The sequence below is a fragment of the Rhinichthys klamathensis genome, unplaced genomic scaffold (genome assembly GCF_029890125.1).
Source record: "Rhinichthys klamathensis goyatoka isolate OS25496 unplaced genomic scaffold, OSU_Roscu_1.1 h1tg000157l_1, whole genome shotgun sequence".
NCBI lineage: Eukaryota > Metazoa > Chordata > Actinopteri > Cypriniformes > Leuciscidae > Rhinichthys > Rhinichthys klamathensis.
The window spans coordinates 2,881,686-2,909,608 of record NW_026606692.1 but is presented as its reverse complement, the minus strand read 5'-3'; positions in this window follow the sequence as shown (position 1 = coordinate 2,909,608).

Genomic DNA, 27,923 nt, shown 5'->3' with positions numbered 1-27,923 from the left:
TGAGTCCCATGCGTTTTTCCACCAGCAGAGCTAGTTGATATATTAAACTTTTGCCGTATCTGGTCGTCAAAACTCCGAACACATCTTACTTTTTTAAGAATGACTTAAGTGACGTTCTCTTAACTCCAAATCATCCAGAGTCGCGGCCAAAGCCGATTCGAAAGCCCGCTGTTCGCCAGCAGCATCTTCTTTGTTTTCAAGTAGCAGGGAATTCAAATCATCTATGGAAATCACGCGGGGGAACCGTCACAACTCTGCCGTCATTATGTTAAGCCCGCCCACCAACTCTATACACGATGTGATTGGCCTGACCAAAGTTTGGTTTTTCCAGCTCGAATGCCAACGGAGAGTTGCTAGACCACACTTTGCTGCAAAATACTTTTTGCTGCCGCTAGGGTGCGTCTAGATTTCTAGGCTACATTGGTGCAGGTTTGAAGACTAAGACTAACCCGCTGCTGGTTCCTTCGAGGTATTTCATTTGGGGTTTTAGAATTGGGTTTTTCGATTTATGTGTTAAATAAAGCCTGTGGTAAACAAAAGTTGACTATTCTTTGACGTTTTGTTCTACAACATACACACACCCATAGCGGAAATGTACTGTACAAGATAGATACGAATATCTTATCTACAATAACTAGACAAGACAGCTTGGGGTGTGAGTGTGTGCAGTTTACGACTTCCATGAAAGGCGTCTTTTCGGATTCCCACAATGCAAGAATAAACACTTTAACTGTAAGGAGTGTATCATGAATCATGTCTATGATGTCTTTATCATTGTCTATCCCCCCCATCCCCCCCATCTTAGCTTAATAAATATAAGGCATTCTGGCGTACACGGCCTCACTCAATGGCTCAGTCAATGGATTGAGTTATCTGTTAGTCCAACCAATGACAGACAGAGGAAAGTTTGGGAAACCTCATTCTTTTGGATATTACAAACCTCAGTTTTATAACAAAGATGCCCAAACTTTTAAAGAAAAAAATCTGCTTTACTTCTGAAAATGGGACAAACTACATCTCATGTAGCTGCATAAAAACTGAACTCATTTGTATTTTTAGACGCATTCATTATTATCTTCCATGCTATGATTTCAGGACAGCCCCGGCGCCCCTGCGGTGTAGGAGACCCCTCACAGCGCTATGAGCCCATGACATTCTGCTTAGATTTGCCTTTGCAGAACAATCTAACTATCAGATCATATGCCAGGTCAAATGTTATTTTTAGAGCAGAGTTTCATTCTAGGATGTTATCCATCATTTAAAGTGGTTCCCAGACTTATTTGAACTCTTAAAAATGTCTGGATGCCATTGCATTAGATCCAAATGTCTCTTCTTTTATAATTTCAAACGTTGCAAACTTCTACGTGAAATGACATTTATGCATATTTGGACTTTTAAAAATGTCTGGATGCCATTTAATTAGATGCAAATGTCTCTTTTTTTATCATTTCAAACTTTACAAACGTCTACACTACATACAATTAAATTCATGCATTTGTCGCTATCAAAACAATTAAAAAAAAACACAAAGTTGTAATATAATTAAATTAAAACAAACAATATATAACACACACATACATACATGCATACATATATATATATATATATTAGGGCTGTCAGTTAAACGCGTTATTAACGGCGTTAACGCAAACCCATTTTAACAGCGTTAATTTTTTTATCACGCGATTAGCGGTCTTTTTGGCCTAGCAAACTTTGTAGTTTTTTCACATGCTTTTGCAACAGGACACGGCATGCGCGGTGCTGTGCTGAAACCCATTCAGTTCAATGGCTTGCGCCGCGCAAAGACGTTTTGAAAGCGCAAGTGGATCTAGCTAGACCGGAAACAAAACAACAGGCATGCCGCACACACTTGTTTCGGCTTGCGAGCCGGCCAAATAGTTGGTTAACGTTACGTTTTGAGTGGATGACGAGCCCGAGACGCCGAATGGAGAGTTTACTTTTAAAAAGTTGCCAAATGATTCCATTGACAAGACCAAAGTGATCTGTGTGTTTTGTCGTTGTGAACTGAGCTATCATCATCGCAGCACGTCCAGTCTGAAATACCACTTGATGATGGCCAAGCACACACACACACACACACACACACACACACACACACACACACACACACAGCTGATGCGAATTCTCCGCCCCCTCGTCAATATCAGGACCTCGTCAGTATTTCTTTCACCCTTTTATTGATGGACAGTGTTACATTGAGTGAGAGATTATTTGCTCCAAGTGAGAATGTTAGTGTGAAATTGAACACTGTATATGTCAATGTTGTTTTCAATAAAAAAACATTTGCACAAAGCAAGCCGATCCACTTTTCCATGTTGATGAGAGCATTAAAGGGTTAGTTCGCCCATTTAAGACATGAAGTTGTATGCAATCCTTACCAGCACTATAGTGCATACACACTGACCCACTCTGTTGTCACCTCCCTGGTCAGAGTTCTGGCCGCTGGAAGTTTTTCAATGAAGTACTCCCGGTTATTTTCCGGGGCCACAAAACTGTGCGTTTTTACGTGAAAAAATGATTTGCGTTTCAAAGCTTGATGCATTTTCCACACAAAAAACACGCCGGTCAAAATTCATACCTCAGTTTTAATCGGCACTATTTTCTATCCATTTCTATCAATCCGCGCTGCTGTCAACGTCAACAGTGCGCACGCTCAGATCAGCTGTTGATAGCGCGACTCGCTGACAACATGTCTGACTGCGAAACTTCTGATGATGAAACCAATTTTAGCACAATATTGTCAGACGGATCAGATGATGAAAGTAATTTTAGCACAACAACAATGTTATTGATTGCAACACCAAACCTCAATTGTGTGTGTGTTCAATCAAATAGTTTTCTCAGCAAATTGTACCAATATCCATATACTGTTAGACATCTTTTCACGTGTTTTATAATGGAGTCTAAACATCAGCTTGTTTACCGTACAGTTTAGACATGGGATCATAAAGTTAGTAAATAGAGCTTACCCGTGGTACTGGTACAGCAAAACTCTTTAATTTTCCTTTTCCTCCTTGGTTGGGGATGTAATCGTCTTCGCTGAAGTGAGAACTACACACACGAAAATCCTTTATTCTGGATATTTTAGCTCCCGCAGAGTATACGATGGCAACCAGCCAAAGCTGTCTCATAGTTATATTCGAAACAGGAAAACGATGGAATCTGAACTTTGATCCCGGTACATCGTTGTGGTCACAGCCTAGGAATTTACAAGTTCGCACCATTGTTAATTTAATACTTTTTACGTCGTAGTCAATCGATTGTGTAAACACTAACAGCTGATCTGAACGTGCGCACTGTTGACGTTGACAGCAGCGCGGATTGATAGAAATGGATAGAAAATAGTGCCGATTAAAACTGAGGTATGAATTTTGACCGGCGTGTTTTTTGTGTGGTAAATGAATCAAGCTTTGAAACGCAAATCATTTTTTTACGTAAAAACGCACAGTTTTGTGACCCCGGAAAATAACCGGGAGTACTTCATTGAAAAACTTCCAGCGGCCAGAACTCTGACCAGGGAGGTGACAACAGAGTGGGTCAGTGTGTATGCACTATAGTGCTGGTAAGGATTGCATACAACTTCATGCCTTAAATGGGCGAACTAACCCTTTAAAATGAGAAAAAAGAATGGGACAAAAAGAAATCAAGAGACATTTAGAATAGATAAAAATGTGCGATTAATCGCGAGTTAACTATGGCATTAATGCGATTAAATATTTGAATCGTTTGACAGCACTAATATATATATATATATAAACATAATTCAGATAAATACAATTAAAATTTAGCAATAATAATTATATATATTTAGTTTCATATCTAGCATATCTATTATTTGTCACTACAAAAAAATATGGGATTTGTCCCTCAAATGCCTTACAAAAAAATATGACATTAAAGTGTACCATTTTTTTTGTAGAAAGTGATAACATAGATTTATTTCTCTACGAGAATTTGAATTTTGAACTCCACATGGAGGTCAACAGGAATTTGTCAAATGAAAAGTTCCATCTGAAAGTGAACTCCAGTCTATTATTCCTCGCTCTCCGTGTCTCTCGTCACATAACACTTACAATGGCATGCGTAATACATCAAGAGCCCCTCCTCAATTTGGCAGAAACAAAACGCATGCAGGTAAAGATTAAAAGTTGATATGTTTGCCTTTGTATCGCTGATGCATTACATGAAGAATTGGATTTGTCACAAGGTGTGCCCACGTTTGGGAAATTTGCAGAGAGCTGGCGTTTTCATCAGTCACCCTGGGGGATAACGCTAAGGGAACACTCAGCAAAAACCGCTGAGGTGAATGTGCAAACGCTTTGAAAAACCACAGGCTGTTTTGTCAGCAGAGGTGTCACATGAATGCACTATTAGGTCTTTTTCAGTACAGCTAACATGATGTATGATGATGTCTTTGACACGTGAGCATACATTTTTAAATATAGTGGCATGAAGAATTAGATACCAGCTACCTGTGATGGTTTAATTCAAGGAGAACTGGTGTGACATCTGTCAAAAGAACTACAGAAATCTCTGGGGAAACTGTTGTGTGCACAATATGACACTGACATTTGCATTTGTACCGGTGCTTTTCAGCAGAGATATCTCACCTTTAAGAAATATTTTTTTTTTACATTTCCATATTTTTTTTTTTTTTTTTTTTACCTCACGTCAAGGTTGCCAAGCCCGTGGTGTTCCAGTGAAATTGGGCTTCCGCAGGTTGAGTTTTGATACTTGTCGTAAAACTTAATGTCGTTCCAAACCTGTAAGACTTTCGGTCATCTTTGGAACACAAATAAGATAATTATATTAATACATAAAGATATTTTCAGTTAAATCTCAGATATGTCTGTCCCTCCATTGACAGCTAGACAACTACCATTTTGACGCTTCAAAAAGTTCATAAATAGATCGTAAAACTAATCCATATGAATCGGGTGGTTTAGTCCAGATATTCTGAAGAAACAAAATCGCTTAATATGATGAACGGATTTAATTTATTTAAATTAAATTTATTTTATTTAATTTATTCACATATAAACATTGATCAGCGAACATAAACAGAAGCTCAACCAATCTCCACTAACTTAATCTCTACACACTTTGTGTATGTTATCATGTCTCATTTGAGTCTTTTCATTTCTGCTATAGCAAATACATCTGAGACAAAGTTGATACTACAATGAATCATAACTGAAAACTCCAAGTCCCCCGAGTTATGAACGCACACCCTATGCACAATAAATTTCTCCTCTTTTACAACTGGCAATGAATGACACCTAAACCAACCCGATCACACTAAATGTTGTGTAATTTATACGCGAAAATGAGTTTTTACGTGCATAGGATACGCATGAGTTGGTTAGGTTAGGTTTAGTAGTGGTGTGGGGTGTGTGTGTATTATACGTTTGGGTAGAATTAGTGGTGTATTACACGCAAATGAACTGTGTATCAAATATACGAGAAAACTGCGTATCAAATGTACGATAATACACAATGCGTACTATAAAGACGCATTTACGTGAGAACAGGCTGCCTAAACGTATCATTTAAACCACAGCACTATAAAGCACCTCTACAGAAAGTCAAGGTCTCATTGGTGAAGTAAACCCAATTCCGGAGTAGAAATCCAGAAAACACATTGTCTTGAGTGCAAGTTAATCTTTGACCAAAGACGTTGTTTCCAGATAGAATCCCTTTGACCTGCGGACAACAGAATTGGAGAACACTTTCTTTAACACATAAGCTGATACAAAGATTTACAGCGAAGGACAAGAGAGGTCAGCACACTGAGGAAGAGTCTTCTCACAAAGTTAGGAATATATTCGCAGTACTGTACAGTTTTACTTTTTTTTACTACACCAAGACCTGTCAAAGATACAGAAACAGCTCTACATAACCAGACGGTAATGTTCCTACAGATGGTCTGACAGACTGATCGCTCCACTAATATATGAAGGCACAAACTGTTCTTTTAACCCCTCACACACGTTCACAGCAAACGTGGGCCTGCAGATAAGATGACAATTTTGATTCTGATGTCAAAAGAAGGAGAAACCAGCTAACAGGGAACGTACTCAGAACTTTGACTAACATTCTGGCAAATTTTCTTTTTTGGAACGTTATGAGCAAATGATCTCCCAGTAACGTTAACAAACCGTTCGCTCACAACATTGTTCATGGAACGCTTTTCCTCAAATGTGTTAGTGTGACGTTCATCTAACGTTTGTTTTAAATGCTACTAGTTTCAGAATGTTTAGAAAACATTCAAAAGTAACGTTCACAATGTTTGCAAAATTATAAAACAAGAAAATTGTTTTCTTTTTCCAACACATAATTTGACAGATATTTTATCATTGGTCTCCTCAGCCAGGGAGACCAAATACATCAATCAGACATGAGACTCACTTATACCCCAATTTACAGATGCACATTATACATATGATGGTAATATATAATATATATGATAAGACAAGCACAGAAAATATTCATAATTTCAGACAACAGTATTTCTCAGTATTTCAGTAGGTTGTTGTTTGGCTAACCTTTGCATAAACAAGAAAGGAATATTTGAAAAATAAATAAATATATAAAATGGACATTTTGAACATTCTGACAACATTCAGAAATAATGTCTCCATAACTTAATGGGAACGTTAGCAAAATATTCCTAGAACATATTTTTGTCAGCTGGGATTAACTTCGTCTCAGATGTTGCCCCTAAAATTCCTCAGAAGAAATAATAAAAAAAGAAGTAGAGAAGATAGTTGAGAGTAAAAATGAATGTGAATAGCAGCTCAGATTATTTGATCTTGGACGAATTTGTTTGAGTCAAATAAATCTGATCTCAGTTCATGAAACTCTAGAGATGCATGTGAGATTAGGGTTTTTTGCTCACCCAGGCTGCACTTATTTGATCAAAATTACAGATAAATCAGTATTTTAAAAAAAATATATTATTACAATTTAAAAGAACTTTTCAACTTTTAAAATGTAATTTATTCCTGTGATCAAAGATGAATTTTCAGCATCATTACTTCAGTCTTCAGTGTCACATGATCCTCCAGAAATCATACTAATATGCTGATTTGCTGCTCAAGAAACATTTATTATTATTATCAATGTTGAAAACAGTTGTGCTGCTTAATATTTCTGTCGAAACCGTGATGCATTTTTTATTTGATGAATTGAATGTATATACAGTATATATTAGGGCTGACTTCTAATAGTCGAGGATTCGACGATTCGATTCGGAGAGGTCTGATTCGACTGTGAACCTCATAGTCGAATAATAGGGAAGTGTTATGTTATGTAACCAATAGGGGTGTATTATATTACCGTGAGACGACGGTTATAGGTGAACACCGTCATTAGAACTCTATAACCGCCAAAACCGTGCTATTCAAATATATTTTACAAACATTTTTTATCATAGAGAATGTTTAAATAATAATATCATCTTATGAGGGAAGCGGAGGCGGAGTTAGTGGTGCATCGGAGGCTGAGTGCTGGAGATGATTCGGGAGAGGTCTGTGCACCTACCGATCAGAGCGCTCGCTGACACTGAGTAAAGCCTTGTTTATACTCGACGCGTCCGCACGAGCGCGAAGGAGCGCGAAGGTGCGCACGGCAAAAAATGACGCGTTGGGTGCGCAAGACCGGCAAGACCCCATTTCGCTTGGCTGTGTGCACGGCTTTTTTTGTAACAGCGCGCGCGACGCCGCATCCGAGGATGAACGACTTCAAGCCGAATCTGCCCGAGCATGTAGGCTACGTCTCACCGCACCGGCTCGCAGTTTGCGCGTCTAAAGGATTAAGGATTCATTTAATGGAAAGCACATTCACTTCTAGTTGTCTTGCTGTTCATTTTAAATAAACGTAGAGCGAGTTGTCCTATAACAGACGAACAGTTATTCAACCGAAGTCTAGCTGCTATCTAAAAAAAAAAAAAAAACCCGACTATCAGTCGACTACGGCAAAATCTAACGAATCAGATTCGACTATGAAAATCCTTAGTCGAAAACAGCCCTAGTATATACATATATACACACACCCTTTTATGGTGATCATTTCGCATTTTTGAAGATAAGGACAACAGTTTTTCTTTCTGTCTGAATATAGCTGGATTCATTATCCATGAACATCTGCAGCAACAGATATTTTCATAACTCTGCAATTATCGCTGATCGCACACAAGGGTTGTTAAGCCAGTTTGCCTTCCAAAATGTTCTTAAAGGGGCACAGCTTAAATTAGTTTGCTACACAAGCTCTCTCTGACAGTTTTCATTTACACAGCGGTGAATACTTCAACCCCCTAATTGTCTGTCTCTCTCCGTCTATCTTCCTCTGTTTCCCTGTCTGCATCTCTCCCGCCCCGCTTCATGGCCTCCTCACGGCTGTTATTTATAAAACTTAAACCTTTTAATTACACGTTAACTCCCATTTGCTATCATGGAGATAAATCAATTTTCCTCTAAGTAGTTACATAATAGTAGGTTTAGAGGTTATACTTTTCCAACGTTAGTGCAAGAGGTGTGCATTTGTTAAGCAATTTGCTAACCTAACCGAGCATGTAGTTCATTTAAATATGCAAATCATCAAATTGTCACTAAATCAATTTTCGTGTTAATGACATTAAACAATTTGAATGTGTATAAATGGCGTATTTTTCTTAAATTAGTGACAAACGCCATCGGTTTCCCAATTAACTGTTCTCTAATTTTTAAATAAAGCTACCTTAAGCAACATTTAATTGCATGTTGTGTGTTATAATTAAAAAAAAATCTTGTTATATCTAAAAGCTTTAAACACAAAGTCGACTGAAATAGCCAAACGTAATTACTACCTTCTAACATAACCATCTTACAAAACACTCCCTGATTGTCCAGAAGAGTGTATTAATCGTGTTTTAAAGAAGCTTCTGTGAGGCTAAAATAATGTGTTATAGGATTATGAGCAAATTTAAACCTGAAAAATGACATCTTAATAGTATATTTACACATATTTGCTTTGTATACCTTTTATTCAATCCAACATTCCTGACATTAGAACCAAAAAAAACAATGAAAGTTACAACATTATTATTATTATTATTATTATACATTGTATAGACACCTTGCATGGCACTCAGGACACCTTGTTACAAACATAATAAAATATCAACAAATAACAAATTATCCTGATCACATCCTGGACAGACTGGATACAAATACAATCACATAAAAGTCTGCCTTAAAAAAATGAGTCTTAAAAGGCAGGGTAGGCAGTTTGTTTCTAAAACACTTTTTCCCAAATTTGTTTAAACTGTCTTTATATACCAATACATATCTAAAATGTAAGTACTCTGAAAAGGAGAGTATAAAAATCGAGTGTCTGTAGCCCTCTCAGGGCTGCAATAAACACAGCTACTCTTTCCATTCGGAACGCTCTCCCTCGCTACCATGGCTACCACCCCTGCTGCTACAGGAGCTGCCGCTACAGGAGCTGCCCACATGCGCGCGCCCGGTTGACTCGCTCATTTCGAAAGAGGAGAGGCACGTACCGGCCGGAAGCTAGGAAGTCTCACAATTATGGCAGAGAAAGAGCCGTCAAAATTCCCAGTACCACCAGTGCCTGCATATATATAGGCAGCGCAGGCAAACAAGGCAAAAAAAGATGATGTCACTCCATGCACTGCGCTCCTCTCCGCTCGGCGCTGGTAAACGCATCCTTGAGCTGAGCGGTCGGCATCACACGTTCTAACACAGTCTCATCCCAAGACGTCATATGACTGACGCTTTTGACCATACGTCAACATCCGACGTTTTAGGGCACCCTTTAACGTCAGTTAGATGACGATCCTAGGGCGTCATCTAACTGACGCTTTACCTTTAGCGTCAGTTAGATGACGCAGGTAGGTTTAGGTCTGGGGTAGGGTTAGGATTAGATAGCGTCAACTAACTGACGTTAAAGGGTACCCTAAAACGTCGGATGTTGACGTATGGTCAAAAGCGTCAGTCATATGACGTCTTGGGATGAGACTGGGCTGCACGTTCATGTGTTTTGGGGGCGTGGCTTTGGAAGGATCCCAGAAGGGAGGGGATGGGAGTTTCTCTGTTGGATCCTTTCAAAATCCAGCAGTTTTCTGCTAGTTTCTCAAAGTTACCTACCCTGCCTTTAAGACATCATATAAAAACAAGATGACTTTCACTATTTCGCACTTCCTGTGGAAGCAAATTCCATAAATAGGCTCCATGACTAAAAGTTTGAGACCCCATAAGTTGGTTCGAGGGAGAACAAGAGTGAGTGCCGAAGACGATCTTAAGGTACGAGTAGGGGTGTCGATGTGAAGAAGGTCAGGTACTGGAAGTATGAAGGGGACGGATTATTGAGTGCCTTGTAAGTAAGGAGTAGGATTTTAAAATCAGTATTGAATTTAACCAGTATTTACATCTTTATATATAATATTCAAGAACATTAAAATATTCTAAATGGAGTACAAGATAATCTTTTTCTTTCACGTATAACCAGCACACATAAAAGCATAAACAGCCTTTCTGACGTAATTGAAACTGAAAATGGGCTTGACGCTACTCCTATTGAACTAGACATGCAGCATTTAAGACATTTCAAGCACAATTTCCTGTAGAGCTGCTGTGAAATTACTTGGATTGTGAAAAGCACTATACAAACAGTTTGTTTTTTTTGCACCCCTAAAATGTCCAAATGTTTGAAATGTTATTTAGAAATTTCAATTCATCAAATAATCCTGTAAAAAAAGTAGAATGGTTTTCACAAAAAAAAAATATTAAAGGGGCTATATGTAGAATTCAGAAAGCTTTGCTACCGGTGGCCGTTAAGTGAACTGCAGCTGAAAATTCAGCTTTGCATCACAGGTATGAATTACATTTTAAAATTTAAACCTTTAAACCTTTCAATTATACTGCTGTTGAACTGCTATTGATGATGTATAATTTGCAGGTTTGCATGCTCGCGGTCACACTTAGTATAATGCATTTCTCATTTCCCTTCGGGGAGCACACTAAAGCAGCACAGATAATTTAGTGCAAGTGCCGTTCTAAGCATGTAAAGTTTTGCTGGCAAATCAAAAGAGACAAAAGCATGAATAAAACAGTGAAGCTGGCTGTTACTTAGTTACGGTGGTAAACAGCTGGCACTAGTATCATCATGATGGCGCAAACCTACAGTACCGAGAGCTAAAGAGAGGAGGACCAAAGGAGAACAGGGAATCGGGTGCTATTTGGAAAAAAAAGTAAGCATTGGTATTTAATAAAATAGGGTTAGGATAGGGTTCAACTTCATCTATATACGGCTACAGTCATGGATACTGGATAAATGCTCTAGGCTTTGTAAACTTAAAAGAGATTCTTGAATAGTCACAATGGAGCTGTGAATGTCCAGACAACCTTCAATATGTCAGTCCTGTTTATCAGTTTGGCTTCCATTCAAAGAGAGCTTTTATCAGAAAATAGACTGTATTGACCCCTAAGACGACAACAAACAAGCACCCTTTCATTCATTTTACCTGCAATTCACAACAAGAACTGCCTGTCAATTTACACTGTTTAAAAGGCGCAAAAGATTTTAATAAACCACGCTAATGGAGAAAGTGCTTGAATTAGTGTTGTCTAAGAGTACTGACCCTTCAATCTGTCTGCTTCTGGATGGACATGCATTTGTATGTCTGGATAGCAACTAATCACCAGAAAGCCATTTGAATATATATACACAGTATAATGGCGAAGAATGAATGTGAGACTTAATGTTTTCCCCATTTTATCTAATGTGCAATCTTGAAAATCAACAATGTGACATTTACATAGACATGTTTTATTTGACTCATTTTTCCAGCGTTATATTAGTATTTTTATACACTATAGTATTTGTTCATATTTTCAATTACCTTGGATTTTCTATATTTTCAATGTTCTATTTTTTAATTGTATTATATAATGCTTTTGTCATTTTATTTTATTTTTAAATATTACAATAACAACACTGACTCACCCTCGTCTTTCTTTCTTCAACCACAATCAAAATTATATATAAAAAAAAAATCAACCTTGCCATTATTTTTGTATAATAAAAATAAAAGATTATTGGTGTAATCAAGCACCAAAATTACAAAAAAAAGTACCATTATAGTATCATAAATCTGGTCCGTGAAAAATAATTTGTGTATTCTTAATCAAAAGCTTTGTTTAAATGTCGATTATCAGTTAAGAATGGCTTCAGTTTGGGGCTGTTAATTGTTTAGAGCCATCGTATGACTTCAAAAGACTCGGAATATTGTTCACCAGGCACAATGACTACTTTTATAACAGAGTTTAGTCTTTTTTGGGCCTTGTCATTAGAAATCACCTTCCATTTTGTGTCTATGGAGAAGCTAGGACACTCTGCCTCAGATCTCCTTTTGTGCTTCACAAAAGACAGAAAACAAAACTAGAGGGGAACAGCATGGGGGTTAGTAAACGACGAGAACATTTTCTCCCTTAACTTGTCAAGTCTTAGGTTTTTTTTTCCTCATCTGAAACAAAAGAGACCTCTCAAACGTATTCCCTGCTCATTTTGTAAGCACGTTCCTATCCTCTGGCTCAGATAATGTAGCGATGTTTTTAGCCCAAGGGTGTTAGCATTCCTGCACAGCTCTCAATTCATCGTAAGAGGAACGTTACGTTCCAGGTAAACACAAAGATCGCTGAGGTAAAAAGCTCCTTTAAAGGTCACTTTTATCCATCACAAGGCAAGTGTGTTCATGAGGAAGACATCAGGTCCCTTGATGCATGATCTCAAACATATTCTTAAGGGCCTAATCGAGATGTGGAAGGCCAGGAGGTTAGCTGTTTTTTTTTTTACTGTTATGTTATTTCTCCCTCCACCCCTGAAATGACAAGTGGCCTAGAGGTCACATGCTGATACCCTTTACCTTTGCTTTTATTGTTTGATTGACGCCACCGAGGACTGATTCAGCGCAGTTTTATTTCCTCCTAGCATGAGTGCTTTGATTTGATGCCCGTAAACCGAGGCACATAAAAGGTTTTGATGACGTACCGCAGCAGGTGCAACAATTTGTGTTGAGACAAAGAAGAGGGGGCTTGTGCAAGTGCGCACTGGCATGATAAGAAAGGATGTCACATAATTAGGAGTGTACATGTGTGCGCAGGAGTCAGACTAATGTGTGGAAAACAGCTAGAGAGATTTCTTGAATAAATAGGCAGCGCTTCAACCAGGGAAGTCTAAGATACTAGAGAGAATTAGTAAGTACTATGTATTATACTGTAGTAAAAAGTATTTATAATTAATTTGCATTACATTGTATACAATTTCAATTTATTTATTTATTTTTACTTGTAACAGAAATTGTATAGGCTATATGTTTATGTATATAATGTACTAAATAAATATAGAATACACATATCATTTATAATGTTTTCACTTTATTATATACATAGAACCATTTATTTATTTATTAAATATCCATGTTTATAATGCATGTAATAACATTATGCATGTATGTGATAAATATAAAAGACATATTAATTACATTTCACTACATTATATACATGGAAATTTTCATCAATTTATATATTTTGTATATTTATTTATTCATTTACTTATTTATTGATACATACATCCATACAGTACATATAACAGAAGCATGTATATGGAAATTACCATGTATATAATGTAGTAAAAAGTAATCAATTATATATGAAATACATATTTTATTTATGTAGTAAAGCAATAAACTTAAAATACATATAATTTAATACTTTTTACTACATAAACAGTAATTTCCATTTATTTATATTTACATATTTGTATTATTTAATTTGACATACTAATAAAACGAGCGTATATACACTGTTCAGTATATTACTTATTTCAGTTTTGTATACAATTAAACATTAGCATAATAATAATAATAATAAAACTGTTCTGCATGTTATTTATTTGTATACAATTTATTAATAGAGGCACACTTTGTTTTGTCAGTCAATGGCAAAAATTGTTGATATATTAATGAAGAATTATAGTGAATATGCATGCATGCAGTACTCATACTTCATGGCTTGGGAATAACAGAACATATACATACATATTTACTGAAGAACTACATTAATTAGAGATGTGAACAACATTATTATTCAGCTGTCCAGCTCAGCAGTAACTGCTCGTACTGTATATCGTGGAATATTAATGTTCTAATCTATAGGACCTTTAAATACACATAAATAATGTAATGACTGTATTAGCATTGTTCTTTTGTCACCACTCTTCTAGTATATTTGTAATCTTAACTGTAGTTATTTTATCCTAACTGTATACATTAGGAACATCTGGTCATAAGACTAAGTGGTAATGCATTTCCCAAAAACATACAAAACATGGACAAAGAGATGTAGCAGATAGCAGTGTTATTATTTTGTTCAACTCAAGCGGAAATGGCGGAAATATTCATTCATGTGGAAAAAAGGTGAGTAACTCAAGCCACGGGCCACATGTTTAACCATGCATCACCAATTAAGATGAGGTCGAAATGAATCTAGGGTTCTCTGTCATTAGGGGATGTAATGAAGCTATCTTTATCACACAACCTGCATTTGTTCATTCAAATGAGCTGCTCTTAGGTCACGGTGGCAAGTTCTCTGATATTCATTATGTTAATCAATATGTAGCCGTCATTTCACATATGCAATATAGCAAAAAAAAAAAAAAAAAAAACTTCATAACTGATCATTTGAACTCGACGCCCCATCGAGAGAGCACTTTCAACAAGAAATTCATTAACCTTTTTCACCTTCTAATCCACACTTTGGTCTGTAAATCTCACTGTGGTAATTTATCATGGACATGCAAACAGAACTAAGTCCCTTAAGCTACAGTAATGATGAGACCCTGTCTCAGGCCAGATAACCCCAGTGTGGGCACATGTCTGTCAGCTTAGCTTAGACTCGGTCTCATCATGTTTTAAAGGAAATCACTATCAGCTACAAAAAAACAAAAAAAAAAACATGATTAAAAGATACTTAAATTAATGCTGTGACTTTAAAAGGAATGAGATATGTTAGCCAATTATTTAAGACAAAGATGTAAAAAAAAAAACAATTGGAAAGTTGCAATATGATAACACTGATTGATTAATGAAATTTAATATGTAAAATTTAATTAAATAAATTTACATTTCTCTATAAATTCATGAATAAACCAAATGATAGAAAGTACAATATTTATAGGTTATAGTTTATTTTTTTCACAATAAAATTTAGACGAGCTAAAAATATTGATAATTCAATAAAAAGCCTTCATTTTGAAGACACCTGAATTCTAACATTGTAGCATGTTTTAAATTGTTTCATAAGATTCTTCCATTTACTTCTATCCATTTCTATTAATCTTGCCTGCAACAGATTAAATATCACATTATATCAGATGTTTAAATCTCAGGTTACCATTGGTAACATGCATCTGATTCACTATGTGCCTCCTGTGAACACTAGCATCAGTATATTACTGCATGTTGAAAGGAAAAAACAGTCAAAGCAAGAAATGAAAAAATGCAGAAAATAAATACACTGCTATCCTAGATACATTTGAATATTAATCCACAAACATGATCGCAATAAGATCAATTTTACACCTGATATTTGGTGCTGTCAACCAAACCAAAACAGATCAATACAAGGTGTAAATCACCCCCAAGACTAATGTCCAATTAAGAAATTGGGTGTTAATATTAGTTTATTTGAATGCAGCACTCCAGTTTTGACGCCAACAGCTACAAGACAAGACTGAAACTGTGCTCTTAAATCTCCTGTATAAAAACATTGCCTCTGAGAGATTCCGAGGCCATTTCTCCTCCTTTAGTTGAGTTATACTCCTGTAGCCTCCAAGGGAGCATGTGAAGTTCAAACTAGCGGCATTTATGGATATTTTTTGTTGCCCTGACACCATAAAGGGAAAATGAATGCCATTAGAAAACAAGGAGAAGATTCCTTTGCGCTACAACAAGGATGTTCATTTATTCAAATTTGCTATGAAACTATTTCACCTACATCAATAAGAACGACGTTAAGTGAGACGAAAGATAAACACTCAGATATCCTCTTTCAGGGAAGCAATGATTGAATCACGGCCTATGAGCGGATCATGGGAAATAAATACACTTTTAAATCAGAAATGTTTATGAGCTAAACCAACGCATTCTCATCCTTTGGCGTCATATAGGTGACGCCATATGACATTTCGTCGAAATCTTACGCACATGGCATCCTTTAGCGTCAATATAACACGCACTGTTATGGGTAGGTTTAGGTCTGGGGTAGGGTACGGTTATGACGCCTTGGGATCTGCGTCTCATAGTGTTTAAAGGATGCCATGTGCGTCCTTTAAATCATGTTTAATGCCATGTGCGTAAGATTCCAACGCACATCGCATCGTTTAGCGTCACCTGTATGACGCCTTGGGTTCTGCGTCTCATATTGATGCTAAAGGATGCCATGTGCGTAAGATTTCAACGAAATGTACAAAGCGTCACATGTATGACGCAAGGATGAGAATGGGCTGATTAAACACATGGAAGAAAGTTTGAATCGTTTTATCTCTAATTTGATCGGCAGGAAACTGACATATCAAAGAGAATATGCTTTAAAGGGGTCATATCATAAATGTTTTAATTACTTCAAATTTCCCCCAATGTCCACTTACAACGTTTTTGTGCCAAACAAGTCGTTTTTGCAGCTTAGGAGGAAGATTTGAGCTCTGAAAGCCATAGTGTGTTTTCGAGCTACATCAAGTACATCTTTTATCTCGAAAGATCAAGGAGAATTTGATTCTTCATGATATGAGCCCTTTAACATTGACTAAGGCACTGAAGAACCAGCTGTCATCTTAATATGCTTTGAGTCCAAGGTGCACCTTAAGATAACAGCAGTAACCTCTCCTCATGTCAGGTCTGCACACATCTCCTCCAAGCCATGAAGCACAAAGGTCAGAGAAACCGATAGTTGTGTTTTCCCTGAGCTTCTGTATCAACCAATACAAAAATACAGCAGATCGACACGAAAGGACAGTGTGGGATTGCTCATTTGTACTGCGAATCATTTCCACAACCATACTTGATTGTTTCATTTTATTCAAGCCAATAAATGATTATCTTCCTAAGAATCATGTTTAATAGAAGCGGCATTTTTCAACAACTGAACCATTAGGCTTTTTGAAGTGGAACATTGTTGAAAAAAAATGTTTTTTCAACGGGTCGAAGTAGAAAGTGCAATTATTTTGTCATCTGCCTATTGTCTAGACTGAACAGATTCTGTTTTTAAATCTAACCTTAAATTAACCGGCAAAGTACTTTTGAGATTTAAAACAACTCTTTTACAAAAGAAACCTCTATTAGATTGACACTGACAGCAGCACAAAAAAACCCAAAAAACTTTACAAACACTTAAAGTCAAATATATATACAAATTAACCTTTACATTTGATTTCTTGAACCGTATAATGGATTCAAATGTATTGAAATTGACCAAATACTAAGCTGACACTCATTAGTATTCTTTTCCATGCTGCAGAAAACATAACAAGTTTCCCCAATTAGTTCTGGCCAAAATTAAAATCGCAAACCTGTATGAATTTCTTTCATGAACACAAAAGAAGATATTTTGAAGAGAATGGGTAACCAAACAGTTAATGGGCTTACATAGTATGGAAAATGGGTCCAAATCAACTGTTAGATTACAGACATTATTCAAAATATCTTCTTTTTTGTTTAGCAGAAGAAAGAAATCCATGCGGGTTTGGAACAACTTGAGTGTGAGTAAATGGTGACAATTATTTTTTTTTCTATTTTTTTTTTTCTAGCATTCAAACTGTAGTGGAAAAAAAGTTAAATCTCCCAACAAGTCAACAAAAATAGGTGCCAGACTAAACTTCGGGGAACAAACTCTTGTGACCTCAGACATGAGACCCTCTAACATGGACGCCATGAATCTGATCCGTAACAGTCAATCATACCACATTGTCAGAAAAGTGAATGCTAACAAGACTCTTTGTACATCACATCTGACAACGTCAAAGCCATTCAACAAATCACAAAACAGAGCCAGACATTGTGTCGTATGATTGAGAGCTTCAGTTATGTCCAATCTGCATTTGTGACAGTGAATACAGCCCAGTGATTTTAACTCAAAATGGTTGCTCGAACATGTCTTTAGAACTGAGTTTACTTTTTTTTTTACATATCTGGTCAAACAGATATTTCACATAATAATGTTTGAATAATGTTATTCAAACATGCCACTGCATTAGTATTGCTTGAAATCCCCTCAACATTTGCCATATCCAATTCTGAGATTAAACGATTCACATATAAAAGTCAATTAAACAAAGTATTGGCATTCAAGGGTTAGTTCACCCAAAAATGAAAATGCTGTCAGTAATTACTCACCCTCATGTTGTTCCAACCCCGTAAGACTTTCGTTCATCTTCGGAACACAAATTAAGATATTTTTGATTAAATCTGAGAGCAGTCTCACTCCTCCATTGGATTCTACGCTATTGAAACTTGCCGGCCCAGAAAAGTTAATAAAAACATTGTTAAAATAGTCCAAGTGACTACAGTGTCTCAACCTTAAGTTTATCAAGCGACGAGAATACTTTTTGTGCGCAAAAAAACCCTAAAAACTACTTTATTCAACTATTAATTTCCTTCTCTGTGGGCATCGAGTGAGTTACCGTAGTGTAACTGCGCAGCGCTTCTGTGTGCGCATCACACACATGACCAGCGTCGGCCAATAGTGAGCCTGCATTCTGAAGTACAACACAGAAGCGTTGCGCAGTTACACGTGAACTAACTCGAGGCCCACAGAGAAGGAAATTAATAGTTGAATAAAGTCGTTATTTTGGGGGGTTTTGCGCACAAAGTTATTCTCGTCGCTTGATAAACTTAAGGTTGAGCCACTGTAGTCACTTGGACTATCTTTAACTTTTCTGGGCCGGCAATTTTCAATAAAATTGAAGCCTATGAAGGAGTGAGACAGCTCTCAGATTTAATCAAAAATATCGTAATTTGTGTTCTGAAGATGAACGAAGTCTTACAGTGTAACGTCACAACATGAGGGTGAGTAATTATTGACAGAATTTTAATTTTTGGGTGAACTAACCCTTTCATTTGACATATAGAATGTATTGAGGTCATTTCGTTATTGAGAGAAGAAAATACCTTTCAGTATTGCCCCATAATACCCTTTACAGACAAAGAATATCTCATTTCAATAAACCAATCTGCAATTTTAGTATAAATGCAGACTTGCTATGCAATCTCTAATTCACATATAGTCAGAAAGTCAGTGAGTGAAATAATGGCAGTTTCATTGTCATAGTCGGCAGCCATCAGGAGAGGGAAATATCAAGTGACTGATTCAGAAATATATCTAAATTATTTCTCATCTGCACACTGAAACGGAGCTCAGAGTATTTCATATTCCAAGGCCAGATAACTAGTAAAATGACCTCAAAATGTAAACGGGAAATCCAAGGCTCAGCTACTTACTGTAGATGCAGGAAATCAATCAACATACACAATGACTAATTAAATAAATCAATAGGTTACATCAACCGGCTAAAGTAGAGCCAACTATCCGTTCTCTCAACAGAAGTAAGGACGAGGCTCGGGTCTTTAACATGGTGGTGCCCTAAACCTGAAAAAAAAAAACGCTACTTTCATGGGCATTATACATGGGCAGCTTGTCTGAATCCAGTGTGCCAGTATATGTCCTTCATGAAACAATTGTGATGCAGAAGTAAATTTATTCCATTTATACTGAGAAAAAAAACATTAAAGTATATGTAACACATTATATATAATAATTATTTATATATGAGTAAAAACCCTTTGCAGGGACGTTTACAGAGATCTCATCCAGGTGTAACGTCATCTTCCTCTCTACCCTTCTGTTGTTTTTAAAACACCATACTCCTCGAAGGATAAAGACATGAACCCAACGAACAAGTTCACTCAGCGAGGCCTTGAAAAGAATGTCAGCCTTCAACTATATCAGCTCACGGTTGCTGGAGAGCGCGTGTGGGAGAACTGTGCGAGTGAAAGAGATGTGATAAAGCGCGTGATAGAACTCGTGAAGAATCAAGGAGCCTCCTTTTACAACAGCAATCATGGCTTAACAGCCTTTGAGCTCCTGCAAAATGACACTTTTGTCAGGGACATCTGGAATTGTTAGCTTTGTCTTCCCCACCGTCGACATAAATGAGCAAGAATCAGTCTATTTTCAACCAAAGAAAGGTGGAATATCTCACATCTGCCAACTAAAAATATTATATGAAGCCTACAGAATCAAGGTGAAGCCGGAAACGTGCATCACAAACTTCAACAATAACTAGCTGGATGAGGGAGGGAGGGATGTGGTGGGATCATAATTGATAAACTTGTTCAAATGACATCTTGTAGAGTGAAATCAATTAATTTCCCACTGCTTACAATGTTTTGGTTTAGTATAAACGTTCCATTCATTAAAGACTCCAGAACAAAACATAGCAGGGTTTCCACAAAATTATTAAGCAGCATGTGTATAACACTCAAATGCCAGCAGGTGTGTTGCGTAGAAGTTTCACACTGCTCCCAAATCACCAGCCAAGATGTCTCATATCACAGTTTTTTATAACAGTTGGCTCAAATCTCAATTGCCATCCAAACAAAAACATTGTAATCTGCGGGAAATGAATTGATTTCTCTCTACACGATGTCATTTGAACAAGTGTATCAATTGTTTGGGGTCAGTAAAATACAAAAGTTCAGTTGGTATAATTTTGTCATCATTTGAGTTAATTATTACAAACTGTCCTGAAAGTGTCAGAACAGAAGTTGTGCATTGTAAGATACAATGGCAAATTAAATACAATGTCCTTGTCAAAACGTAATACAATGACAGTTGTCTCTCAAAAGGTAAAAACATTGAAATGATAAAGCTTGCCTTCATGAAAGACAGAAAAAAATGCATTAACTTAAGAGGTTTAGACGTGAATTTTTCAAAAGTGAAAAAGTGCAACATGCAAAATGTCTTTAGAAATGTTCCTTTATCAGAAACATGTAAAAACATGTATCATGTGTCATATTGTAATGCATATATCAAAGTAATACTTTGCAAATTTAGCAAAGATATCCCACCATGTAAATATATTTTATACATCGTACATAATGGAAATTAAAGATATTCCTGTATAAATATATATATATATATATATATTTATATATCTTTAATTTCCGTTATGAACCAATTTATTGCAAAGGTATTAGCATCTGAAATGCTTTTACAATACAATATTTAATATTCCTTGGGTATTTTATCTGATTGCACAATAAACTGATATCATTCATAACTTTATAAGGTTGTTTTGTTACTGTTAGTGCACATGCTCAAACACATTGAGCCTTGGTTCTGATCTATGGAAATTTGAGTCTAGTTTGCATCATTTCCCAAATCCACTCCAATTTCTGTTCATCATTAAAAAAGTATTTCATCAACTCATTTTCAAAGTTCCAACAAAACATCAGAGGGAGTTTCTGGCCAATTATTCCTTTAAACTCCGACACGCTTTACCCATTGTTCCTAGGCACAATTAGAGAGACATGGTCTAATTTATACTCAGTGCTGACATATGGGCATTGGTTCATAAAATGCCATAATTACCCATCAAAATATATGGGGGTGCTCATTTAACTGATGTTAATTAGTCAAACAGTCAAAAACTTAAGGGAAGAATCTCCTAGCCATGAAACTTAACATGAATCTAAATGATAATTGGTGTGTGCTTTCTTTTTAAGTTCCAAGTCTTTAGAAGGTTAGCAGACAGTTCAGATTTCAAAACTATATACTACTACATGCTCTTCTAGGTTGGCTGCTTCTTTCACCTGTGATGGTACAGGAACTTAAAGCATAACACTGTTGATACTGCTATCTTCAAATTTAGCCTTAAATGCAATGCTGTCATCAAGATAAACGGTCACAGTAACTGCTCCAGCTGCCATGGCTTTGGACCTGTGACAAATGGACTTTATTATGTGATCCAGTGCCTTAGTCCCCATTTTAAACTATAAGTGTGTAGTTGACATGACATTACAAGCAATCCTCTAGTGTGACATATACTTAAACTAAAAACTATTTTAAGTTCTAGTTTAATTATTATACATAATTTAAGTAATCGGAGGTCAATAAAATGCAAGTAAATTAAATTGAGTAATTAAATAGTCAACATGGAATATTTATATATAATAATAGAGTATAATAAAAAAATATGATAATTATTTACTCACCCTCCATTCCAAACCTTAATTTTTTTCCCCCACAAAAAAAATGAGGTTTAGAACATGAGAATGACCAAATACAGTATTATTTATACATTTGCAAGCTGCAATAAAAAAAAAAAACGAAAAAAAAAAAACGTATACACTTGTACATCTTGATTAGAAAGAACGTGTCATGATGTTTATCAATTACCCAACAGAAACCACACTGTAACATATCGGTCATTAACATAAATGCTGTTAAGCTTCACCAGTGCGTGGGCGCTCTGAAGCGTTTTTTTTTTTAAATAGTTCAAAGTTACTATCATATTTAATGTTATTAACTTGACAAACTACATAATTAAAAAGATATAAGACTCAAGTTTCAGTATTTGACCACTATTGTATTCTGAGAAACTTATAGTGACAGTTATGTCTTAATTTGTGTCAGGAGTTATGAAATTAAAAAATGAGTCGTTACCTTTAGGCCGTGTGTCCACCAAAGCGTTTTTACTCGCGCCTGGCGTACGTTTTCAATTGTTTTCAATGGGAGCGCCGCGTTTTTTAAACGCCATGAGCGCAACGAGGCGCTGAGCGTGTATTTAACGCTCAAGCGCTGAGCGTTCGGCGTTTTTTACACGCTGAAGCGCTGAGCGCCCGGCGTTTTTACTGGTCGCCGAGAGTTGAAAAATGTTCAACTTTTGGATAAAACGCAGCGCTCATCACTGTCACTTTTCACCAACCGTCCAATCACAGTGGAGGAGGGGCGGGACTAATATCACACCGACCAACTGTCACAACATTCTTTCTGTACAACGACATCAACCAGCAGAGCAAACCGAACAAAATGGATGAAAAATATTTTTTTAGTATGAAACAAATTACCTGCGAAATCAGTTACAAGTAAACTGTGCTGCGGATATTCTGTATCATAGCAACGAAACGTCTCAACGGAAAAACCGCTGCGCTTCCAAAACGCTCTCATGCGCTCACAGCTAGGCGTTTTCAGCAGAGCGTCTAGCGTTTTCAGCTGCCTAAAAACGCTTTGGTGGACACACGGCCTTAATATGAATTATGAGCGTCAGCTGCTCTCATTCAGAAAAAAACTCCCGTGGGATCGTCATGACAGTGCTTGACAAAACAACGTCCCTCAGGGCTTTTAGCTCAAACATGTGCAGATTTGGAGAAATATTGATAGATTCTCATAGGTTTACATCAGATTTCTATAGACAGGAATAATATTTATTGAATTTATACCCAAATGCGTCGATGTAATCATTATGAGCGCTGAATACTCTGATGTACTGTGTTTTCAATTCATACTGACAGTCTGGGGCGCTGTGTGCTCAGTAAAGTCCATATATGGATCACATGAAGAAGAGCCATGACCATGTGACATTCCAGGAACTGCCTGACAACAAAGCTAACAGAGATCGCTGTAACATGCAGATTAAGATGTTTTGAAGACAATAAACATGATTGCAATGATATTTGATTTACCTGTGTTCTTCGAGCCATGTCAGGTATTTTCATAATAATAGATTATATGTATAATGTAATGCTAATCGAAATAGACTTTCACAATGTGCAGAATACAATAAAATAATATATTTTCTATCAGATTTTTTTATCTGAAGCCAAATCAGATCACAGAAAGTTATTTAAAACACTCGACTTGCACTATAAAGTAAGTTTAGAGTAAAAACATGATTTTAATCTCATAAATTGTCGTGTATTAATGGTGTGCTAAGCTAACATGCTAGTTAGCTCTGTGCACCTGCTAGGCTGCTAACGTTACCTAACTTCGCTGTCATTTTTATGACTTTTTCTAAATAAGAATGCTTACTGAAATGTTTCTTTTTTTCAAAAAGGGCATTTGATACAGTTTCACTGTGAAGTGAGAACTTTTATAAAAGAAATGAGGGATTGAAACAGTGTGAATTGCTAGTCGTTAGTGATTATAATGCAGACAAAAGAAAAGCATATTTAGAGCAATAACGTCTCTGGTTACTCACGTAACCGTAGTTCCTTGAGAGGAGGGAACGAGACATTACGTATGGGGAAATCCATTTTCCTCGAATCATGAAGTCTGATAGAATAACTCTTTTGCTTGCAAATAGCCAATGGCGGTCCCGCCATCACCTGATTGGCTGACACTGCTCAATATAGGTGACGGCGGGCGCCAAAAACCTCAGAATCTTAGCTGAACGAGAGTTAGGAGACTGAGAGTCCCTCCCACACGGCAGGTTACGTAATGTCTCGTTCCCTCCTCTCAGGGAACTACGGTTACGTGAGTAACCAGAGACGTTCCCTTATCGAGTCGGTCTCTCGACATTACGTATGGGGAACAATAAAACCCCCGCCGCGTGGGAAAAACCCCGCCCAGCTCTCAGGAACAGACACCGGACCTGGTTGAAACATCTATTGGCACAGAGCCAACTCGGCATCTGCACCAACGAAGGCCCCTCCCATCAAGCTAAGCACGCTGAACTGAATGGAGGGAGATTGCAGCAAAGTGATTGGTGCTTAGGAAAATACTGCCGGCTATGAATGCGGGCATAACAAAGGGCACAATATAGTGAACATGATAGCTATGCTAATAATAACTCGCACTGTCTGACGACTAGTCGAACCGTGGCTAGAGCGCGCGCCATCGGGGCAGTCTAGCCTAGTCCAACGACAGCTCAGCTTTCTCTCCCTGCACTGACAGACATGTGGTGCAAATGAAGGGATATTCAAGTTATAGAATCTCGCGAAGGTATTACGAGACGACCAACCTGCCGCGAAACAAATGTCTTGAATAGACATCCCTTTCGCCCACGCCCATGATGATGCCAAACTCCTAGTGGAGTGGGCGTACACCCCTATAGGGAAACGGCTTCCCGGGAAGCTTTTTTATAAGCCAGCCAGTGCACAGCCTCCACTATCCAGTGAGATAGCCTCCGTTTCGACAGCGTGCCGCCTCTTAGCACCCGAGTAGCAGACGAAGAGCTGCTCTGAAGTTCGAAACTGGCTAGTTCTGTTCACATAAGCACACAGGGCACGCATGGGGCACAAAGCATACTTCTAAAACTCTGAAACACTGACCTCATCCGGGCAAAATGCTGGAATTGTAACCACCTGGGCTCTGATGAATATACGCAGTAGATAATAGCCCCATAATAGCATAGCACCTCAGTAAACAACAAACACATAGCCGTAGCTACAACTGTGAGTAGACGAGTTGGCACAGAATAGCCAGTTGCACTGAAGGAAACGGGGCAACATGACAGCATAGCACATGTACGTAACAGCATCGGTCGCTGTAGCGCATCCATGCATGTACATAACGCAGCATAAGTCGCCGTAGCGACAGAACTGTGTAGAGACAGAAACTGAGATGTACAGTTCGATCAGGATGGCTAGCTGCACGGAAACGGGGCAGCATTACAGCATAACACATGGTAAATTGCACATCCGTGTACGTACATACATCCAGAAACTGTGAGTATGCACGGTAGATTAAGATAGCTAGTTTTGCACTGAAAGAAACAGAGCAACAAAATAGCAACACACGTCCTTATACGTACATAAGTGCAGTGTAGTCGCTGTAGCGACAAACTGAATATGCAGTTAGATAGGATAGCTGGTTGTTGCACTGAATGATAGAGGGCAACATAACAGCATAACACATCAGTGTGCACATTTTAAACATCTGTGTGTATAATGCAGCTCAAGTCGCTGAAGCGACCGAAACTGCATGAATATGCATACACAATGGTCCATTACATTGAAGGGCAACATAACAGCATAACGCTTCAATATCTACACAGATGCAACGCAAGTCGCCGTAGCGACGACTGAGACTATGCACAAGCATAGTTACATTTTTGTGTACAAAAAACACAGCGTCAGAGGCATAGCGACATCGACTGTGAATACGTAGTTAATCGGAATAGCCGGCTGCACTGAGGATACAGGGCAATATATAACGGCATAAATCATAGGCACATATCAATGTACATAACACAGCGTCAGCGGCATAGCGACATCGACTGTGAATGCGTAGTTATTCGGAATAGCCGGTTGCACTGAGGATACAGGGCAATATATAACGGCATAAATCATAGACGCATATCAATGTACATAACACAGCATCAGTGGCATAGCGACATCGACTGTGAATACGTAGTTAATCAGAATAGCCGGTTGCACTGAGGATACAGGGCAATATACACTCACCGGCCACTTTATTAGGTACCCCATGCTAGTAACGGGTTGGACCCCCTTTTGCCTTCAGAACTGCCTCAATTCTTCGTGGCATAGATTCAACAAGGTGCTGGAAGCATTCCTCAGGGAGTTTGGTCCATATTGACATGATGGCATCACACAGTTGCCGCAGATTTGTCGGCTGCACATCCATGATGCGAATCTCCCGTTCCACCACATCCCAAAGATGCTCTATTGGGTTGAGATCTGGTGACTGTGGAGGCCATTTTAGTACAGTGAACTCATTGTCATGTTCAAGAAACCAATTTGAAATGATTAGAGCTTTGTGACATGGTGGAAGTAGCCATCAGAGGATGGGTACATGGTGGCCATAAAGGGATGGACATGGTCAGAAACAATGCTCAGGTAGGCCGTGGCATTTAAACGATGCCCAATTGGCACTAAGGGGCCTAAAGTGTGCCAGGAAAACATCCCCCACACCATTACACCACCACCACCAGCCTGCACAGTGGTAACAAGGCATGATGGTTCCATGTTCTCATTCTGTTTACGCCAAATTCTGACTCTAACATCTGAATGTCTCAACAGAAATCGAGACTCATCAGACCAGGCAACATTTTTCCAGTCTTCAACTGTTCAATTTTGGTGAGCTCTTGCAAATTGTAGCCTCTTTTTCCTATTTGTAGTGGAGATGAGTGGTACCCGGTGGAGTCTTCTGCTGTTGTAGCCCATCCGCCTCAAGGTTGTGCGTGTTGTGGCTTCACAAATGCTTTGCTGCATACCTTGGTTGTAACGAGTGGTTATTTCAGTCACTGTTGCCCTTCTATCAGCTCGAACCAGTCTGGCCATTCTCCTCTGACCTCTGGCATCAACAAGGCATTTCCGCCCACAGAACTGCCGCTCACTGGATGTTTTTTCTTTTTCGGACCATTCTCTGTAAACCCTAGAGATGGTTGTGCGTGAAAATCCCAGTAGATTAGCAGTTTCTGAAATACTCAGACCAGCCCTTCTGGCACCAACAATCATGCCACGTTCAAAGTCACTCAAATCACCTTTCTTCCCCATACTGATGCTCGGTTTGAACTGCAGGAGATTGTCTTGACCATGTCTACATGCCTAAATGCACTGAGTTGCCGCCATGTGATTGGCTGCTTAGAAAGTGTTAACGAGCAGTTGGACAGGTGTACCTAATAAAGTGGCCGGTGAGTGTATAGCGGCGTAATAGTTACACATATCAGTGCGTTGTGTGTACACAGCGTCAGTTGCATCGTACAACAATTGTGAATACGTAGTGATCAGAATAGCCATTTGCACTGAAGGATAGGGCAAAATATGACGGCATAGATCATAACACATATCAGTGTGTAGTGTGCACAAACACAGCGTCAGTTGCATC